Source organism: Octodon degus, unplaced genomic scaffold (assembly GCF_000260255.1).
Source record: "Octodon degus isolate 3935 unplaced genomic scaffold, OctDeg1.0 scaffold00121, whole genome shotgun sequence".
In the NCBI taxonomy this organism is placed as follows: Eukaryota; Metazoa; Chordata; class Mammalia; order Rodentia; family Octodontidae; genus Octodon; species Octodon degus.
In genome coordinates this window covers 3,973,969-3,996,487 of record NW_004524697.1, presented here as the reverse complement: position 1 = coordinate 3,996,487, position 22,519 = coordinate 3,973,969, and the positions used below count along the sequence as shown (strand labels likewise).

General features: G+C 38.5%; 1 protein-coding gene and 1 pseudogene across 2 annotated transcripts in view; one reads left to right on the top strand and one right to left on the bottom strand.

Moving 5' to 3' along the window:
• Positions 1-22,519, top strand: part of Galnt7 (polypeptide N-acetylgalactosaminyltransferase 7) — a 171,458-nt gene that overhangs the window by 13,322 nt on the left and 135,617 nt on the right. The gene's annotated exons all lie outside the window — the stretch shown is intronic.
• On the bottom strand, positions 17,859-19,103 carry LOC105743374 (annotated as a pseudogene).

The window sequence follows — 22,519 nt, the reverse complement described above, 5'->3', positions numbered from 1 at the left end:
TTGCTGAATTCAAGCACCTATAATATTTAGATGCCAATAGACTACCCATCTCTGACAGGACTGAACTGGAGAGGGGGGATACAGAGGAAGGACCATTTTGTATTTGTATATACAGAATAGTCAGAATAGATGTACAGCTGCTTTCGCTTGGTTCAGTGAGAGGAAGGATTTGTAGTAGTAGTGTTTGGACGGGATGTCATGGCTACTTCTTGTGCTGTGGATGACTGCTGAGAAGATAACAATGTGCAATGTATTAATTACTGAAAGTGGCCTATTAATCAGCTTGGAAAGTGTCTCATTGATATTTGTTTCTCAATAAAAAAAATGTATTGGAATATTCAGCAGGTTTATGGGAAGAAGGAGTTAATAATGCTTTGTCTGTTTTCAACTGTACTTTTTCTCTTCCTAATTTCTTATACATTTCTTTTTTCCAATTTTACATGCATGTATCTGGTAATATGAATAACTGGTTGGAAAACAACACTGTATTACAACAAATACTATGAAATTCATATTACTTTGTTAAGTGAAAATCTGTATCACTTGTAATTTTTTGTTTTAATTCTAATTTGTACTTTTAAAAATAAAAATAAATAAATAAAAGAAAGGGACCTACAGCTCAGGAACATTACATGTAACATTGTAATTTAACATTAATTAGGCCCCCAGAAGTAACAGAGGTGAAATCCTGACAAAGTTTATTTCCTTGTGGGGCCTCCCACCCTCCCTCCTGTTGTGAACTGTGACAATTTGTTGCTGAGCAGTGTGTGAATCTCATGAGAGGTACAAGCCCGGTGGAGGATCAGCTGACCCTTGGTTTGAGGAGGATGAGGTATTCTGGTGTTTTCTTGTCACTGTCTGACTGGGATTTTGAAACACTGAACAGCCCAGAGTTCATTCAGAAGATTCCTAGGAAGGCAGTTCAGCTCACCGCAGCACTCTGCGGTGACCCGGAGATGGGTGAGTGGTCAGTGCTGGAGCGAAGCCACCTCTGAGACGCTCTGCCTGCTGCTGCCGGCCTCGCCGAGGTGGCCCTGGGGGGGAGGGCTGCAGCTACAGATTTTAATCATTGGGTTAATAACTGCAAATATTAATCCCTGTGAATACTAAATATCCCAGATAAGTGGTATCTATGTTTAATTTTATTTAGTATGTGTAATATGTAGCTCCCCAAGGACAAGCTGGCAGTTGGCAGATTAAAAATACAAGCTGGCTGATATTATATATTTAAAGTACATGTGATCTCTGATATGGTCTACTTTCTAGTGCAGTCACTATTCAGAGCTTTGTGAACGGGCCCAGCGCCTTGCCTCCTCTTAACTTCCTTGGCTGCAAAATCTGTAAAGAAGACGTAAAATCCACTTAATGGCAATATTTTTATGCCTCTTTTAGGCAAATTTATCAGAGCACCTAAGATGAGATTTAATGTATAACTTTATACAGGCCATTCTCCCCTTTTTTCTTGGATAAGGTTAATTTGTATATAGGTTCAAGAATGCTTGAAAGACAGAAAACATTTAAACTATGCAAATTTATTTTGAATTCATTGTGTTAAATGATAAATGAAAAGCAGCTGAGTATTTTCTTTTCCTAGACTTCAGGACTTCTGCCCAGAAACGTGTTTTTCAATGAATGTGCTCTAAATTATTTATTACTTATTTACTCTCAAAATATATCTTGATTTTAAAATATAGCTTATTTTCAAAATACTTTATTTACTTTAAAAATATACATTTTTGTGAGTTATATTATAGAAAGTGTAAAAAAGGGAAATTACACAAAAAACTATAAATTCAATTATGATCCTTCCTACCCGAAGATAATGATCATTAGTGATTTTGTGTATTCCTTGCCCAAATATAAGTTTCATGTACAATGTATAATATATTGTGCATTGCCTATTTCATGAATGAGATGCTTTGTTTTTAGGCTATACATTCTTTTGTAAACTAATCTTTTAATATCTGATTATTTTAGCATTGAGATGCTCTAAGGGAAGAAGACAGAGAGAGTGAGGAAGAAACCAACCTGTATACTGGAAATCATATCCTAAATTATCACATAAATTACAAAATTATTTTCTGCCTGCCCCGTAAAAATAAATTTTAGCGGGCCTTGCGGGTTAGCTCAGTTGTTTAAGTCCCTGCTTGGGAAAGCTTAGTCAGGTGCAGGGCACCACAGTTCGATCCCCAGACCCAACCTTAATGCAGCCTGAGCCAGCCAAAAACAAAAACAAAAAAATCCCTCTCAAAAGAAATTTTAGGTGTGATTCCAGGGGTTTATTAGGTGTGTTACAAGACTTGCTGTTTAAACTTCAGGTGTCTCCTGGCTAAATCAACGATCACATGGAGGAAAAAAGAAAAGCCAACAGAAGTGACCCAAAGTGACTTAAACTGAAATAGCACCTAGACTGTGTCTTTGTGGAAGTGGCTCCTTGTACTCTCTCTTCCTTATTCTCTAACCTATCAAAGTTTACAACTGGGGTTGTGGCTCTTTGACACTAAAGCTTTTACACTTCTGCCTAATGAATTAGTGTTAAGCAGTCCTCCCTGCCACTGGGTTGATTTGGAGGCTGAGGAAACACTTGCTCTCCTAACCTTATTAGTCTTGCTTCTGTGATCTCTGTGGTGGAGAATGATTTTTCTTTCTACTAACACACCTCAGCCATGTCAGGATTTTCGTGCTCATTCTTTCTGTATTATGAATATATAAAATGAAAATGATTTCTTTAGTCATTGAGTGGTTGGGCTAAGCCTATTTCGTGTTTGTTTGTTTGTTTCGGAGACAGAATCATACTTTGTAGTCCAGGCTGCGGACAAACTTGACATCTCCAGCCTGTTTCCCCGTTGTTGGAATTATAGCTGTTTTACCACCTAGCCAGCCAACCAATAATTTTTTACATGTAGCAGTACATTGTATTACTTTGAGTTATGGTTTATTAAAAGCCTATGCTTTTACTTATTTAATTGTCAATAAATGAAATGATTTTTTGTCTTTTTTTTTCTGCAAACTGGAATAATGCCTTCTCCCCACATGTATTTTGTCTCCCATCAGAAACATAGGAGAAGGCATAGATATGGCAAACACTTTTCCACAAAGTCACTTCCAGGCCTCTTTGGTGTTGGCAAGCAAGGGACCTAGAAAGGGTTACAGGTTAGTTGAAGTATAGACGAAATTTTGCAGGGCAGTAGTAGGAGTGGGTTTTATATTTATAGTGGGTAAGATGTACTGGGGCTCTGAGAAAAGGAAGATACTGTAGCAACAGTGACTGCAAGAACACTGCTGTTTTAGAGCTGGGAGGATAGAGGTTCGAGCAGGGAGTAAGGTGGGAGTCTAAAACTGTGCTCACTGGAGAGCTAAGTTGGGGTCCAGGTCAGGCTGGGGCACTGGCTGGCTGCCTGTTTGGGGATCTAAATAGTAATGAGGCTGGTTTTCTGGGGGTGAGAGTGTGGAGACTGGGATCATGCCAACTGCTAGAGTGAGTCGCCCTTAGCACAAGGGAAGGAATCCATCTCTTCTGCCAGTTTTCCTGTCTTTCTCTAGAGTCCCCATGGCAAAATCTAACAAGGAGGCAGCTGACAGGAAATGGTTACAGAGTTCCAGAAGCAGTTTCACTAAGCAGAGTACAGAAGGGTGGGCCTGGAGCTGACATACAACAGTTTAACAACTGGCACATTTCTGGGTACTTGAGCCCGGTGTAGGTGGTGCATAGCTGTGATGTCAGCACCAAGGGAGGCTGAAGTAGGAACATCGTAAGCTTGAGCTCAGTCTGAGCAACTTGACAACTTAGCAACCCAGTAAGATGTCTAAAACTTTTTTTTACAGTGAAAAGGCTGGGGATATAGGTCTTTGTAAAGGCTTTGAATTCAATCCCTAATACTGCCAAAAAGAAGTATTCCTCTGACGAATTCATGCTGGAAGATTTGAGTCCAAACAGTTCTGTGAGGGAAATCAGAGGCGGACCCAGACTGCACATGGTGTGAGTACGATAGACTGCTGATAGCAAGAATAGACTTCCTTCTCCAGGTGCCATTTATTTGCATACTAATAAAACAGCACCCATACCCCTACCAAAGTCACTTCCGTGTGTGCAAGTATACCTTCTATTTTTTTAATCCTCAAAGTGGCCTGGAGTGGCCTATCTTTCCTTTAGAAATTCATTTTGTAGCTATTATAAATCTCCATGAAACTTTATTGAATTTATTTGTTTTTAGTGACTGTCACTTCAAAAACTATTTTGTGAAATCTTTTTTAGATTTGTGTTTGAGGATTGAAGATACAGAGCTGACTAAGCTGTCCTTAGGGAAGTGACAACCTCATTTGTGACTAGGAACATGAAGACGGTGATAATTATATTATTAAATACTAAAGTGGAAGGAATTAAGCCTGGGAAGTGGAAATAGAAAGGTCTATGAAGAACTAACGTTTGGGGTCATTGTCTTAGATACTTTCTCACTGCGGGGACAAAATAACCATCACCCCAAATTGAAGGAGGGCAGGTTTATTGCAGCCTTCAGTTGGTAGACATTTCAGTCCCAAGTCAACAGGTTCCAGGAAGAGGTGGTATGGCAGAGGAGTGTCACAGAGGAGAGATAGTTCATGGTGTGGTAGGCAGAAGGCAGCAAGCAGCAGCAAAAGCAAAGAAACAAGCCTGCCTTTTTTTTTTTTTGGTCCCTTTGTACTTTACCCAGGCCACCACTCCCAGGGTGGGGCTTCTGTCTTCAGTAAGTCCAGTCAGCCACACTCAGAACTATGCTAATTCCAATCAGTGGACTAATTTAGTACCACACACCTCAGATCCAGCTAGGGCCCAAAAGGCCCCCCATGAACACGTGAGGCTCTGGTGGAGGGACCTCAAGTGTAAACCATAACATTCATTTTCCAAAGTAGAGCTTTACCAGATGCGTATATGCGTATATGTGTGTGCTTAGGTATGTGTATCAGGACAGCAAGTAGAAACTCCAAATTACAGGGATAGGAACAATAATTATAAGATGGCGCGTGCCCAACATGTGATGTCTCAGTTGTCAAATGCCTCCAAGTGTGAACTTCTCATTACTCCAAAATTACTCAAGAAATATTTTTAAAAAAGATCTACTTGGTAGTTGTAGCTTTGTTTGACAGTTGAACCAAAAATGTGAATTGAAGAGTCCTGTGTGAGTAGAGAGTGAACCACAGGTTGCATCTTAAGTGGACATGAAGGGCAGTGACCAGTAGTGCTGGTCCCATCCAGACAGCACGGAGAGCTTGTGTTAGTGCATTCAAACATTTGTTGTTGTGCTTCTCTATGTGTGTTGTATAAAAGGTTGTAGTTTGATCCCCAGCGTGCCTTGCCTCCCGGGGTGCACTGAGACAGCAATTGAGGCTGGGTGTGGTGGCGCCCACCTGTAATCCCAGCACTGGGGAGGCTGAAAACAGGAGGATCCTCCAATTGGAGCTGACTCATCCTTGCTTCTATGTTAATGGCCCCTCATAGAACAATGTCTATTTTCTTTTTTTTTTTTATTTAACTTTTTTGAGAAAGAAATAGCAGTGAGACAGTTTCAAAACAGGTTAGTAGGACAGTTACAATAATACATTGCATATTGTCTTCATAGTAGTTGTAGCACAAGACGTAGACATGCTATCTTGTCTAAAGACTATTAGTACAACTCTTTCTTCTGTATGTGGGGCCTTCCTACTTTGGAAAGGCTTGGAGAAGTATCTGGACCACATCCCATGAAAGACTTCTTAGCTACCATTTCACTAGAAGAGACGAATGCTACTGATACATGTACAGTCTTTGAATTGTCATTGCTTTGAAAGGCAGGCTGCAAGACTAAATTGTAGGAAAGAATCAGAATGCACCTATAGGGGCCGGGGAGATAGCTCGGTGGTTTGAGCACCTGCCTGGCAAGCTCAAGGACCTGAGTTCAGTCTTCCGTACCACATGCCATGCCAGTGCTGAAACTGGGCATGGTGGCACACTCCTGTAATCCCAGTGCTGGGGAGGCTGTGACAGGAGGCTCACTACAAGTCTGAACTGTGTAGTGAGACCCCATAGCAAATAAAAATAAATAAATGAGAATTTTTAAAATGCAGCTTTGTTTCTGTTTATATCCAGTGATATACCTTGTCTTCTGGGTAACATTTTAATTCAGCATCCTCTTGTAACACCGATGCTTCTTCCATCTGGAGCTCTATCCTGTTTTCAGTTCTCTGTCCCCATCTGTGGGGTGGAAGCAGCAGCTTTGCCCCACAGCCACAGGTGATTGGCATGGGGGTAGCCGGAGTAGATGCGTTACTACTACGCTGCTGGGATTGCTGCGTCCGTGGCCTTGTCCACCAGAGATGGTGTGCAGTTGGTCTGCGTGTGTGGTACCAGGTCCCCAAATGCCACACAAAGCAGAGCTGTAGGAGCAGAAAACCTAAAGTCTTCTGAAGAAGCCAGCCTTCAGTGAAAGGAGGGAAGTGGGCTTTTTTTTTTTTTTTTTAAGAAACAGAGATGAAGTATGATCGGGAGAGGGATAGACAGACAAAAAAGGCTATCTCTGCCGAAGGATCTGCTGCTTCCTGTGAGATTAGGTGCTGTGACATTTGCCTGAGTACTTAGAATAAATACCGTGTTGCTTAAGCTAGCCTGCATGAGTTATCTGTAACGTGCTCCCAAGTCATTCTAAAGCAACATACCCCTTGCTGAATCATCCCCTACTTTGAGCTGAAAGATTTTATTATTATGGAAACTTCATAGAAGCTACAAAGACTTTTGAACAGAGCCCTCGAAACAGACATAAAATGGTCTCTGTTATGTCTTCCTCCAGGTCCAGCTTTATGCTATTTCATTTTTGAAATGTAGCAGTCAAGAAAAATTCAATTTATTTTTGTACAACTTTCTATGCTTTTTATCATACCTGACTTTTTTAGCAATAAAAAAATCTTTAGTCATGATATATAAAATAAAGATTTATAGAAACTTCTGTGGACATGCATACCAAACCAAAAGAAAACCAAATAAAAAAGGAATGATGAATCTCCCAAGTTTGAGTTAATGTAGTTAACAAATGGTACTCTTTTTTTCAATCAGTATTATCCCAAAGCTTGAATTTTTTTCAAGTTAAAGAAAAGTACCATTTTAATTACCATTGTAAAGAATATGAATTTAAGGAATTTGGAACAAATCTTATTTACCAAGAGGGTCCAGGTGGCTTATAAAAGAAATGATTACACCAAAAGCCATAGACTGTCATAGAAAGGAGACTACGATGTACTGTAACCATCCACATTGACATTACTGATAATTTATTGGTTTATTTGCTGTTTTAGTTAACACAAATTTTATTCTTATGCTGTGTGTATAAATTTACTGCAGGGAAGCTAGAGAACCAAGGAAAGCATTTGGATATTAACTGTAGTAAAAGTAATTAAGACTTTAGTTTTCAACTATCCTACTTGTAAATGGATTTAAGGTCATTTTATTAGGAAATAATTAAATATTTCCTTAATGGCTCAACTAATTGCTTCATGACCATTATTTTACTATGTTTGCTTAGGATATAGAGAGTTAAAAGCACTAACAGATAATAGAACCTTAAGGAGACTAATGATGTAAACTAATTGGAGTTCTTATTGTCAGATGTAATACATGTTAATATGCAGTGTTTAGGCATAAGTATATTTTGTACATGCCTGGAGTTGTTTAAAAGGGCAATTTAAATTTGCAGCACACACTTATCAACTTGGAAAGTTTTACTGCTTAAGGGCTATTTACACCATATTCAAAACTTTTTTTAAAAAAGATTGGAGATCTTTCAAACTTTCATGCCAACTCTTCCATAGATATTCTGTGGGTTTGAATGTAGATTGAGGCCTTTACTATGTTTATAGATAAGGGTGAGATTACATTTTCTGATAATAAAAGAAACTAGTAATCAGTTTTGTCTAAGCATTTGTTTTGAGAGATGGACTTGGGCGTAGATCTCAGATTAGGATTTCATTTTATAGAAGGCTGCAGGTACATTCAGACTGAATCTTCAGAATGGCTTTTCTTCTTTGTTGCTATGAGTAAGTCAGGGAAGGCTTTGGGAAACCTGAAAATTTAAGGCTTTAGATTTCCTCAGCTGAATGCTCACCTGGAATTGGGATAAATTGCAGGTGTTAATTTTCAGTGCTGATTTAATAACTGTATTTGCTCATAAGATTTGATTTTGCATGCTCAAATATTTATAATGTCATTTATTTGTTTAATTTTAAGTCTGACGTCTGCATCTGGGATTTGGAATTAGTATTAGGTACAAGGCTTGGAATATCCTTAATTATTTGTCATAAATCTTGTACTTTTATTATTTTTACTTCTTCATCCTGTAGGTATCTGTGACTACTTGTCACTAAAGTTACTTATGTTTTAAAAGATACTACTGACTCTTAAGACCAGACAGTAGTCTTCCAAAAAGTGACGGAGGCCTGACTAACTAACTCTCATTCCACCTTACCTTCAAAGTACATCTCATGTTTTTAAGTTTTCTGAGTATAATCCCTTTCTGTCCAGGATACCTTTAAATTCTTGATTTGGTTTTGTATTTTCTTGGAGTGAATTTTAATTTCTTCACAGTCATTGTATTTTAAAGTTATTTTTTCCTTGACTTATTTACTTACTTATTTAGGGTCTGGGCATGTAGTTCAGGCTGGCCTTGAACTTACTGTGTAGCCCAGTCTGGCTTTGAACACAGAAGTCTTCCTGCCTCAGCTTCCCACTTGTGGCGATTACATACACCACCATACCTGGCTCTTAGTCGTTCTGTAAAGCAGCAAAAGTGGCATAAAACCGCCTGTACTTCCTCATGCCTGCAGTTCCTGTAACCCAGCAAGCTATTGTCTTGCCTTCAAATGCTAACTAACCTGTCCGTGTGGGGACAGGGTTGTCCTCACATTTGCTAATCTCTTTGGGCAGTCTGTAATTGCAGGTAAGATCTGCTGACACTGAGCTTGCAATGAATGCTGTTCCTCCTGCCCAGCTACAGGTAGGATGAGGCAGGCTGAGTCTGCTGGGATAAGATTTGCTGGTCTCTTAAGAAGCTAGATAAGCATAAATTCAGATGTGCTTTAAAAATGTCTCGTGGGATTGAATAATGACAAATGTGCCCACATCACCATGTGGCTTCAATTGACATTGTAATTTAAACCCTAATATGAACAGACCAGCTGCCTTTAAGTTAGTGTGTAATGACCCCACCTGGTGACTTGACTTCCTCTCGGGTAACAAAGAGATACTTAGTGTTTGATAGTTCTCTAGGAAATAGTGAAAAAAAAAAAAAAAAACAAAAAACTAGATCTTGGATAATATAGAATTATAGTTGTTTCCTAATTCATATTTTAATAGTGAGAGGAGTCTTATGTTGGAATATATTTAGCATGTTCAGGACCTGCTAAAAAGAGGATGGAATTTGAAGCAGGATAAGGCTGTACTACTTGGTACAGTGATACGAAGAGTGCTGTTGTCCCGTTGTCATGCACACAAATTAGTTTGGTGATAATGGTGCAATGATGTGATAAGGGCCTAACCGCAGAGCCACTTTGCATTTTATTTTGTTTCCTGGATGTTACCATGATGAACTCTTGTTATTTAAAAATCATAGTTATTTAAAATTTATACATATAAAAGTGAGCTCTTTGCGCAGATATCCAGAGTTTCATTTGAAAGGTACATGTGTATCAGAGAAGGTAAATTTTATTTTATTCTTTTAAATTTATTTAGTATTTTAGTAAGGGTCTGCGGGGTCTCACTACATAGATCGGACTCATACTGATCTGCCTGAGTTCAGCCTCCCAAGCGCTGGGATTACAGGCGCTCACCATCATGTCCAGTCTCAGTCACCATTTTAGTATGCCCTGAGGGCAGGGCCAGCACCGCACACTGGGAATTGAACCCGGGCTGCTGCATCTGCCTAAGCAGGTGCTTTTAATCCGCTGTGCCATTTGGCTGGCCCAGGAAAGATAAATTTTAGCTCTTTTTTTTTTTTTTTTCTCCTCAGAGAAATGGAAGGAACTATATTTTCAGGGGCTGTCAAAATATAGATTAGTAGAGCTCTAATTCATGAATGCCATCTCTATAAAAGTAATCCTAGAATTTTAGACATCACTAGATTATATTCCTTTCTTAAGCAAAAGAGTGCTGTGCAGGATTTCTGTAAAATAAGTTTCTTAAAATAAATTTATATTGCATTAAGATAGTAGTATCTAGTGCCCATTAATTACAATATAACAATTTCATGTACTATATGAAGGAAAAGAAAGAATGGGAATAAGTTTGATAAACCTTGCCTCAGACTTTTATGATGAAAATACTTCATAATTTAGCAGTGAGGAAAAACTTTTTCTCCTTTTCAGATCTTAACATGCTAAAGGGATGAGAAATGGTTATACTGTAGAAACTAGCAATTAGAAATATTCCTTCTTTGTTTTGGCCCTTAGAATCCATAGTTCCGGATTGGTGGAGTATTAAGAAAAGCTCGCTGTAGCTGTAGTCTGAGGATATGCAGACTGTACCAGAAGGCTGGGGGTGGGGGAGAAGGAGGTGTGCTGGCCTTGCCCTCTGCCCCGGCTTGGCAACCGCCCCTCGTCAGGCTTTCCCGGAAGCCCAGACCTGTGGTGTTCAGCAGTGGCTGAGAGAAATGAAGGATGAAGGCGTGGAGTGGACAGTGAGAGAAGGGGCCGCCCCAGACGCTTCAGAATTTGAACCCTGACCTACCCTTTAATGCCTGGGGGAGCTGGGGCATATTCCTTCGTACGTAGATCAGAACCTCAGGCCTCTCTCAGGTAGGATGGAGACTACGGTGCTGCCTCATGGGCTTTCCAAGCAGCACCATGAAGCATGCTTATGCTGCCTTGGATCCTCATGGGAATCTGGGAGGCACTGCGACTTGCTTTTCCCTTGATTTAACCTTGTTAGAAACCACTACTTTCATAGGAGAGGGGTGCTTACAGCAGTGTGCAGGCTTTCATATAGCTAATACATCTGTCTGTGGTCCTGGCTAGAGCCAGCAGTCTTCTTTTAAGGAGAGACTTGAAAATTCAAAGAAATTCCTCTGACCAGAGAAAGGTTGGCAAAACTGTTCCTTGCACTCTTAAAGATCCATGAGCCTAAATAGCTTGATGAAATTTAACTTTCTCTAACACAGAACTTCACAAACTTGTATGAGAAGAAAATCTTTATTTAGTGTGATGACCTACAAACTGTTTATTAAAATGAAAAGTGTCATTTCGAAACTGGTTCCGTCATGGAGATCTGAGGAAGGCTGGGAGAGAGATGAGTAGGGAGATTGCAATGAAGATTTCTTATAGTCGTATAATAATGAACATTTTGAGCCTAGTAGTGTCTGTCCTTTGGGGAAGAATAAAAGCTGTTTTGGGTCAGGTGGTCAGAAAAGGCATCTGGATAAGGTAATATTTGAGCTGAATTTTGAATTACACATTGGAACTGACCTTATGAAAATTTTGGATGGTAAAATTGGTAGGCAGAAAAAGAAGCAAAGAAATTAGTGTTCTCTGGATTTCCCAGGGCCAAGAGTATACATGCAACAGTGTTTTCTAATCAAAGTTTAGCACAGGTAGCATAGACTAAATCTCCATTGAGTATTGTGTGCTTCCATCGCAGTGGTTGAGTTAGTGTTGAGTTAGTCAGACCACGCAAGTTCAAATCCCACACCTGCCACTTGTTTTGTAACCTCAGGCAAGTTACCTAACCTTTGTGTCTGAACATTAGGTGCATGAAGGGTGCCTCTTTCACTGGATTGTGAGTACGTATAAGCAAAGTTCTTATTAGAGCAGTATCAGGAGCACAGGGAACATCGCTCAAATAGAGGATGATGGCAAAGATGGTGATAGTGGTAGTGGTGATGTTCCTGTCACTGTCATTGCCATTACTGTGGCGTCTTCACTGCAATCTTGTACTCAGTGCTGGGGCCCAGACTGGATGCCCGAATACCCTGCTAAGGTCCAGGCTTAGGACAAAGAATCCTGCATATAGTCTCTGCTCTTGCGCAGAAAGAAGAGATTAAAGTTTATTTCATCTGTTTTCTGCCCATGAGCTTTATTCATTCCTCCCTTCTCCTCCAAAAAGTCTGTTGAGGGTTTCTAAGTCTGCTTGTCTTCCAGTTTGGGTGGGCGGGTGGTAGACATAATAAAATTGAGAACAAGATGGAAAACACAACCTGCCATCCCCCACTTGCTAGAAGGCTGAGGTTAGATGGGAACCACAGATGTGTCATGATGTTAGAGCAGCGTGACAGTGACCCCAAGGCGCTTAAAACTTACTGTGCTGCTTCTGCACCGGCAAAGCTAAAATTTACCTGCAACAGTGTGAACACATTGCTGGGTTCCAATTCTTAGAAACTCTTAATCCATGTAGAGTAGAAGTCTCAGTTGTTGCCTATGTTCGCAACCTGAAGAACTCATTCCCTAACCGTTTCAAATAAATGACATACTTTTATAAAATTAAAGAAATTACCAAAATTGTGTTTTGCGTATAGGAGAAGCCATTTAGTGAACCATTCGTACATCTAGCTTCAGTGGCAGCCCTTGGAAATTAATCTCATTGCAATTCTGTTGAAAATCATTCACCTTTTGGACATGACAAGCTTATGGCAAGGAAGAAAAATGTCAGTCTTTCCATTACAGACAACTTCTTCATCCTTTTGAGTATTTAAAGCAGAAAGAAAGCTACTCAAGTTAATTTGCTTAGAACTGTTTTCAGTTATCTGGATGTGTCATGTGTGCTGCCATGTTCCAGGGCCCTTTTCTCTTAGATATTGTTGTACTGTTCTGCTCTTCAGAAGTAGAAAAACTTGAGTATTGTTTGACATACTATTTTATTCTAAGGAAACCTAATTAATTAGCACATTGACACTGCAGGGCTGGCAGCCTTCTGCATATTATTTTAGGATACCATGTGCAAGACCATGCTGTTTTGGTTATTTGAATAGAATGTATTTGCCACAGCTTGCTAATACTTTTATTTGTCTTTTTTCTTTTTAAATTAATACCTTTTCTTTAGGATATGTCAGGAGTGGGCAGTGAATGTGTTCATAATGAATGTTGCAGCAAATGTATTTTGCTCAGATTGTATAATCCTGGAATTCTATATTATCAGTTATCTTATACGTTGCTTTTTCTTTGAGACAAAAAGAAATATTCTGAATAAAAAAGGATAAAGTAGCATTTATCAGATACCATTTTTGGACCTCAGCTTAAAATAGATTTATTGCAAAAAATCTCAAGAGAAAAGAAAGAAAGAATATTTATGGAACAGCTACAATGTTCTAGGGATTATGTATTAGGTGTTTTCATAAAGGTATTTAATCCAGTAAACCTTCAGGATTTTTGATATTATGCGTCACACACTGTTCATACTATATGTTGCCTAATGATTTTTAAGTGAGTGTTTTCTGATTTAAGTGTTTGTAAAGCTCAGGGCTAGTGTTCTACTACTTTTCCCAGTTGAATGGCACCTTTTCCAAAGAATTTTGTGGGTGTTTTTTTCCTCATTCTCCTTCCTTCATTTTTCTTTTCAGCCTGGCATTTTAAACTTTTTATTTTTACTGTACATGTTTAGGTATGCTCCCTCATAGTTTTTAAAATACAGTGTGGGATTATTAAATATAACTTGACCAAGGACAAAGTAGGAAACAAAGAACCAGTTATAAATAAATCCAGTAAAATGAATTTCAGAGTACTGGTTGTTCCCATTGTACTTTGCTAACTTTTACAGAATAAAGATAAAAATAAAGGAATTTAGGTGTTTCAAAAGGGTTCATGGGCCAGGGATATAGTTCAGCAGCGTAAGTGCCTGCCTGGCAACTTCAGGGTTCCAAGTTCAATCCTCAGTACCAAAAAAAGAAAAAAAGCGTTTGTGTATATTTGTGTGAGTAGCATATAGTCTGTTGAGCAAAGAGAACTAGATTATACGCTATTGCTAGTCTGAGCCAAACCAGTAAGTTATTTTTGGCCTGTAAAATTCAATCAGACTTTTATTTCCATTAATGAAAATGCCAACTCCTTTAGAGCAGATGACTAGCAAGTGATATCACTAGAGGACTTCTTAGAACAAAGCATCATTTTTCTGGTAATTGTGTTCTACAACCTGATTTGCTGATTAGCCTAATTTGTCTCAATCGTGCTTTAACCAGGTTACCTGGAAACCCACAAACATCTTTTCATCAACCCCCATTAGGATGACATCCTTTGGCCTTTCTTTAGTAGAAAGATAGAGAGCACTTATATTTGTGTGTCTCTTACTGGATTTTGAAGTTTGAGAAAATAGTCGTTGTAGATGATGCCTGGCTTGTGTATTTGCGATGAAAGAAATCTATCCAAAAATAAACACAGTGGAGCCTATTTTTATGAATTATTAAGAAGTACGAATTTTCTTTAATAAACTTGTTATTAGTACATTTGTGATACATAATATATTCATCATGGGTTGGTACATGCACATTTTAAAATTTAAACCTTTTTATTTCCTTCCTTTCCCGCCCTTTTCCACTCCATCCCTAGATCCCTTTCCCAGCTGTAAAAGGCCTAACTCCTTGTTTGGTCTTTCATTTTGGTCTTTAAATTATTTATACTTCAGTCCACTCATGAAGGGGGAGAGTGAGCTATTTTATGTCATGTACCATTTCTCTACAGTGAATGTAATCGTGTACCATTGACATGTACTAGTAAAAAATAAAAGTTAAAAAAGAAATACTTAACCTACACAGAAGAAAAAAATGTGATGTTTAATCTTCTGTGTCTGCTTTATTTCACTTAGCAAGATGTTCTCAAGGGGCATCCTTCTAGCCACAAACGGCTCGGATTCATTCTTTCTGACCAAGCAGTACCTGATGGCGACAGGTGCCCCGTTTCTGCGTCTGTTCTTCTGTTGATGGACCTATGCAGGCTGTTCTGAAGGTCCAGCTGTTGTGAACTCTGTTAAACACAGTCATGTGTGTGCTGCTGCATGTGAGATCTTTTAGTGCTTGTGGGAAAATACCCAGAAAGGGTGTATGTAGATGAGTGAAATAGCATTTCTAATTTTAGCATTTTGGGGAATCGTCATACTGATTTCCATACTGATTGTAGTAGTTTGCATTCCCACCAACAGTGCAGAAGAGTTCTGTTTTCCTGGAACCTCACCAGAATGTGCTACTCTTTGGGTTCTTGATGATGGGTAGTTTTTCTGGATTAAGATGAAATCCCTGTATTGATTTGATTTGCATTTGTCTAATGGTCAGAGGTGCTAAACATTTTGTAATAGGTTATTTTAAGCTGTAACAGATTATTTTAAGCTGTTAACTTAATTTTGCATTAAAGAACTCAACACTTTTTTTTTTTTTGGCAGAAGCGGAGATTGAACTCAGACCCTTGCACTTGCCAGGGAAGCGCTTATTCTACTGAGCCATCTCCTCGGCTCCAACACTTTTCTTCACCTTACTTTCCTTTCCTACATTTTATACTTTCGATGTCAAAATGTATCTTTTTTTCTATTTTTCTTAAAAAATTATTGTAGTAGTTGATATTTTTTAACACTTTCGTGCCTTTTTTTTGGGTGGGGGGACCAGGAATTGAATTTAGGACCTTGTGCTTTCTAGGCTGGCACTGTGCACACTTTGTTTTTTGTTATTAAAGATATAATATATACCACCACTATAGATGAATATTCTGAATTTTAGTGAGTGCTTACTTTTAGCAGTGAGTTTCATAAAGTACTTTCTTGCTTTTGTGTTACTCTCTAGTATCCTTTTAGCTTGAAGAACTCTCTTCAGAGTTTCTTATGAGACAGAGATGGTAGAAATGAACTCCCTCAGCTTTTGTCTGTCTGGAAAAGTCTTTATCTTTATTTCTGAAAAGCAACTTTATGGGTTACAACATTCTTACTTAACAGCTTTTGCCATTAGCACTGAGAAAATACCTCAGCCTTCTCTGGTTTTTAAGATTTTTGCTAAGAAATCTACTCCTAGACTTGCTGGAACTCCTGTGTGTTGCTTCCTTCTTTTTCCTTGCTGCTTTTAGGATCTTCCCCGAGCTTGTTTTTTTGACAGATTGATTATAATATGTCTTAAGTCTCATGTGGGTTGAATTTGGCCTTCCTGTACTTGGGTATGTATATCTTTCCTTGATTTGAAAACTTTTTTGTTGTTACTTATTTTTTTTTTAATGCAAGCCCTTACATGACAATCCAAATTTATTGAACTACTAATGCTAAGTTGTACAAAATTGAGCCACTTAAATTAAGGCTTTTAGTTTACATTTGGTCACCTCAAAGTAGTTGTAACATTAGGTTGGTCAGTTTAAATACCATGGCTCAAGGAATAGCTCATCTTTCTGGGCTTGAGATACTGAGCAAGCAACACCTACCCTCATACAAACTCAACGAATGTATTTTTTATCCAAGAAATTCCGAATTTCGACAAGAGACCCATTCTCCTGAATAACAACATTGATGGGGAAGTGAGCATACACAGGTCTCATCTTGTAACTGAAGCCCAGCATGACCCCCTTGATCATGAGTTTGTTTCAAATTCAGCTGCTTTGATTCAGCAAGCCACAACAGTCAGAAACAAGGATATTAGAAAATATTTGGATGGTATCTATGTTTCTGAAAAGGGAACAGTTCAGCAGCCAGATGAGTAAGATTCAAGAGTTAATCCAAGCCACAGAAATGAGCTTCTGGATTGTAGAGCCAATCTGAGATATTTTAATGAGACAATAAAAGATCGTTATTAAATAGAAAAAAATACATACATACATACATACATACATACATACATACCATGGCTCCCTGTTGGAGAGACACACAGTCTTCACACCCAAACGTTAATACATACAAACCAACGAGACATTGTTAAATACAACAGCAATAGTTACTGCAAATGAGGCCTTGTGACCAATTACACGTGATTAAAATCACTTCCCACATTCACATCCACAGTACTCGTGCACCATTTAACATCTTAACCAAAATGTTACACATGAGAAACAATCACTAATAGGCAAAAATGCTAAGTCTGTATATTTGGTATTGTAAATACGCTTATGCATGGGCAAGCAAGGTATTCACAGTGTGAATCTATAGCTGCAGAAGCCTGAAAATGATTTACAAAAATTGTTAAATCATTAAAAAGTTGTTTTACAATACACACTTCTTGTTGTAGACCCCCACTGTACACACAACTATAAATGTTGTTCCCTATATAAACAAAAAAGGAAACATACAATAAGGAAATTTGGGATCTGGAGATTTCCTTCCCAATAGATAATAAAGGCAAGGTCTTTAAGACATTATACTGAAAGGGCCATCAGATTTTAAAGACAAGGTCACTGTTTCCACAGGTTTTTGAAAAATTAAAAAAACTATGTAGGTGTGTTAAAGCAGTTATTTTGTACCATACAATGACAATGACCTTGATTTTTTAAAAAAATTACAGTAAGCTACAAGTATCAAAGAAGCACAGTTATCTGGAATAGTCTGTATAGGAGCTCTATGGACTTTCTTTTATTATGCTAAAATAGTGGTGCCTTTAGGATTTACATTATTATACTCTCCAATCCAAAGTATGGGGTGTGTTAAAGTATACAGTACACCATTTTCATAAATGTACAACATCCATGGATGAAGAAATGTCTCTTAGCAGTAATACTGGCTGTAGACTCTGGTTTTACCAGCCGCATACTCTAGGACTATTATGTAAGTAAAAATCTCTCTTGTGATGCCAGAAAATGATTAGAATTTGCAAACTGACAGAGTATCCGCCTCTCAGGTGTGCCACCCCAGGGAAGTCCATTCAAGATGTTGGTAGGTTTAACAGAGTTGAAATGCTGGCACTGTTGAATTGGACAATGGTTCTTCAGACCTGTCTCCGAGCTCCAGTGTACTTAGTATATGAAAGCAGCTGACACGATGACTTTTGGCAGGCTTTCCCAGGCACTGGAGTTTTTCTGTTAATTTGTCACACTAGGTCATGAAAGATCTCATTCAATTTTGATTTTGCAGAAGAGTCTAAGAATGCACAGCTGTTCCACTATCTTGCTAGATTTTGATCTTGTTCCTTTCCTACAACTGTTTCATCTTCCAAGTAACATTTGTTACCAACCAGAATCATTGGAACATCATCAGTGTCTTTCACTCGAAGAATCTGTTCTCTCAGATCTTGTAAATCATTAAATGTGGACTGTACTGTGATGGATTAAACTAAAGCAAAGCCTTGTCTATTTTTCATGTACAAATCTCTCATTGCTGTGAATTGTTCCGCTCCTGCAGTATCCAAAATTTCAAGCATACACTGCTGTGCTTGTACTTCAACTTGCTTTCTATAACAATCTTCTATTGGAGGGTCATATTTTTCAACAAAAAAATCCTTGAGCAAATTGTACAGTCAAAGCGGAGTCCCCAATGCCTCCTGAGCCAAGAACGACTAGCTTATACTCATGCACGATGCCAACTTTTAAAACTGGGTACCTCTCATGCTGTCACTGGGTGGCCACAGCCAGCATCACCCTGCACTCTGTCCCAAGTCGTTGCTTCTGCCGCCACTGTACTCCTGCCCCGACACTCAGGCTGGTTTACATGCCTGACTCTGGGTGAGGTTTGGCAGTGTTCGCTGTTACTTATTTAGATAAGCTTTCTGGTTCTTTAGCTCTGTCTTTGCTTTCTTAAACTCCTCTCACTTATTTGCTTGTTTTATGCTGTTGCATTACCTTTCTTCCCTCATTCTGTTTGTATATTTCAAGTAACCTGTTGTAAATTTTGTAGATTCTGTTTCTGCTTGAATGGTACTACTGTTGCGAGTTCATGTTGCATTTTTTCATGTTATTTTTCTGCTCTAGAATTCCTGTTTGTTTCTTAAGTATAATTTTCACCTTATTGTTTATTTTTTAATATTTAGGACATTTATTGTTTATCTGATTTTGTTGAGTTCTTTATATTCTTGTTAAAGTTTACAGAGCTTATCTAAAAGAAGTTGTGTATTGCTTACAATGTAGTCTGTGAAATGTGTGATTAGGCAGTTTATTTATTATATGAATGTCAAAGAATATTCATACAAGCCTAGAAGGTGCTAGTAGGGTGCTCCACACTTACGGGTATATGGCATAGCCTTTTGCTCCTAGTTACTGTTATAACCTGACCAAAACGCCTCCATCCTGTTCTGTATGTGCCGTCTTAGTAAACCATGTCAGCTACTATAAAATGTGACTTTTTGTTTCTTAAGCCCACTCCCTTCAGGGCGTGTTATACCCTGACGTTAGTAACTCCATCTTGGCTCTCTGATTCAACTTTGCCCTAGTTGCTTACAATGACTCCATCTTGGTCCCCTGATTCACCCCTGCCCTGGTTCCGAGAATGTCTTAAGGCGAAGAAAAACAGGTGTTCCTAGCAACCCATGGCCACATTGTCCTTATAAGGTCAGCATGACCGCATACCTAGATCACACACCCTGTTCTGTACTCCACCTAGACCAAAGGGGTAACTCTTCTGTGTCCAGCTTCCTCCAGGTGGGCTACAACCAATCCTGTAAAAGGTCATGTGCCCCCTTAGCCACATTAACATCTGCTATTGGCTTCTGTGATCGGCTTGCTTGGATGGGCGGTCTTGCGGTTTTTGGGTTTAAATTACTGTGCCTCCCCTTACTCGGGGCTCCTCTCTGTCTCTTGGACTCTGAAGGTGCCGCTGGGTACCAGCTAAAATAAAGCACTACCATCTTTTTGGACTTTTTGCCTCATTGTCTCCTTCTTGAGTTACAACAGTTACAAACCTATGTAGCAAGTTACTGTACTGAGTGGGTAAGCACTGATAACACATTGATAGTAATTGGTGGATGTAAGCATACTTAAACACAGAAAAGATACAGTTAAAATGTTATATAAGATTTCAAAAATGGTACACCTATATATGGTACTCATCATTGAACATGGCTTGCAGGATAGGAAATTGCTGTGGGTGAATCAGCAAGTGTGTGAATAACTGCAAATGTCTAGGATGTTACTGTACACTGTAGACTTTTAAAACACTGTACATGTAGGCTACTCTAAATTTATAAATAAAGTTTTCTTTCTTCAGTAGTAAATTAATCTTGGATTGCTATAATTTTTTTCTTTATAAACCTTTCAAATCTTTTCTACTCTTTTATAATAATTAGCCTTAAACACACATTATAGAGCTATGCAAAAATATTTATTTCTGTATATCATTTTTCTACAAAACTTTTCTATCTTTAACTTTTAAGTATTTTAATTAAAATTAAGGTCTGACAAGCACAAGGTCCTGAGTTTGATTACCAGTACCACAAAAAAATAAAGATACAAGAAGATGTATGAACAGGACTAGCTTAGGCCTGTTCATGGCCATATCATCAATTTCATTGTCTGTATCATCCGTATTGTCTTCTTATTTTATCCTACCTGAAGGTTTTCAGGGATGGTGGCACACGTGGAGCTTTCATCTCCTAAGGTAGCAGTGTTGCAGGCAGCCGAGTTAGACAGAAATATTATAGGCAGTCAGACAGGGCCAGGCCCTCAAGGAGACAAGATGGAAGATAAGGTGACTTTGCAACTTGGAAGAGACAGACACTCCCATATGGACCACACTTGAAGACCAAGACAAAAAGGGGAAGCACAGCTACATACTTCCCTACGGATGGGCATTGGGGATTGATATTCTAAATAGTATCAGTCAACTTGAAAGAGCCCAAATGAGTCACTAACCCAACCCCCAACAGGAAGAGACCCTGTTCTATATAAATGCCCGCTTGCTACGTGACTCGCTTTCCCATTTGATACTGGATTTAATCAGTTTTACCTGAGCAATGGTGCTTGTAATCCAATTGGTTGACCATAGTTTTGTCCCACCTCCTGCCCACCTAAGCGGGCTCCCATTCTCTCTACCATAGCCCCACATGGTTTTACACTAAAAATCCCTGGAAGAGACAGCTTCCCGGGAAACTACCCGCTCAGGCCCCCCCTCCTGTCCCTCTCTCGGGACAGGAGCTTTCTTTCTCTCAATAAATATATTCTGCTCATAACCTCCATTTGTTCCTAAAATTCATTCTTCGGTTTTAGAAAACACGAACTCGTGCAGGTCAGTCCAGAGATCGTTTTTCTCTATGTCATTTGGAGGTTCCCTATATGGTTTGGAGGTCACCCATCCGAGACCAGTTTTTTCTCCCTGTATCAGCAGTACTATCTGGAATTCCTCCTGACAGTCCTAACCAAGGTTCTTTTTGAAGAAATGTCACTTATTTCAGAAATACACCTATGTTTCATCATAAATGTACTTGGAAACAACACATCAGGAAAATTATTCTTTATCAATCAAAATCACTGTTGGGGTCCTTTATTTTCAAAGTTGTTAAAGAACTTATAATTTCCTTTTATCTTGCCTCCTCTTAAGCTATGCGGTCGCTAGGTGGTAGGAATTTTTGATCTCCACTTTTGTATTCAAGATCGCTAGAGAAACAGAATCAATAGGAGATACGTGTATAATTGTGCAAGGGAATTCATTAGGTAGGCTTGTGAGAGCAGAGGCAGAAGAACCCACATTGACTCTCTGTGTAACACAGAGCTGGAACATCAACTAACTGCTTGGCCCAAGAAGATGATAACTCCAAAGCAGGAAGCACGACCAGTGTCCAAAGGCAATGGTGTAGATTGGAGCTCATCCAAAGTGGGCACATTTCCTCTCTTTCACTATATATTTTGTCCGGCCAACAAACTTATTGCCATCTGCAGCTAGGGTGGGTCCTGCTCCCTCATTTGGCTGGTCTACACATCAGTGATCCAAACATACACCTAGTACGGGTATGTCTTTACTAATCTAGGTATTTCTTAATTCATTTAAGTTGATACATTGTGATTAATGGTCAAAATTTTAATCCTGTGGTATCATTTTGTATATGCATTTCATTGTCAAAATTTTAATCCTCTGATATCATTTTGTATATGCATTTCATTGTGGTCTATAATGTCTGTAGTATGTGTTTGTATTTTTGAGTTCTTTGTTAGGCTATATATGTGTAATATTTCTTTGAGGTCATCTCGAGAGATTATTGTGTTCTTTTAGTAATATTATAATTTATTTGTTTTTCAGTGTTTCTTTTTGCCTTGTGCCTCAACATAAAGCAGTTGTACATTTGAAAAAGCCAAGGATTTCATTTAAGTGAATTCCCAAATAATGAAAGGCCAGTTTGCTAGGTTGTTATCTCAAACTGAACGTTTCGATGGCTTTGGATGTGTAGAATTTTATGATTATATAATTAAACTCACAGAGGGTTCTTTATGGCTTGTATTTTTATTACCATATTTTAAAAGTTCTCCAATTTAAGGTTGTATTTTCTTTAGTTCTGTAAATTGTTTATTACATTTAAATCATCATTGATTTCCAGAACTTGTTCTGACAGAAATTTGGAATTCTAGCTATCTTTTACTCAAATAGCCAGTTAGCCTTTATAGTCTATTAAATATTATAACTAACCTTTATATATATAACCTTTACATATAAAGTTGCATATAAACT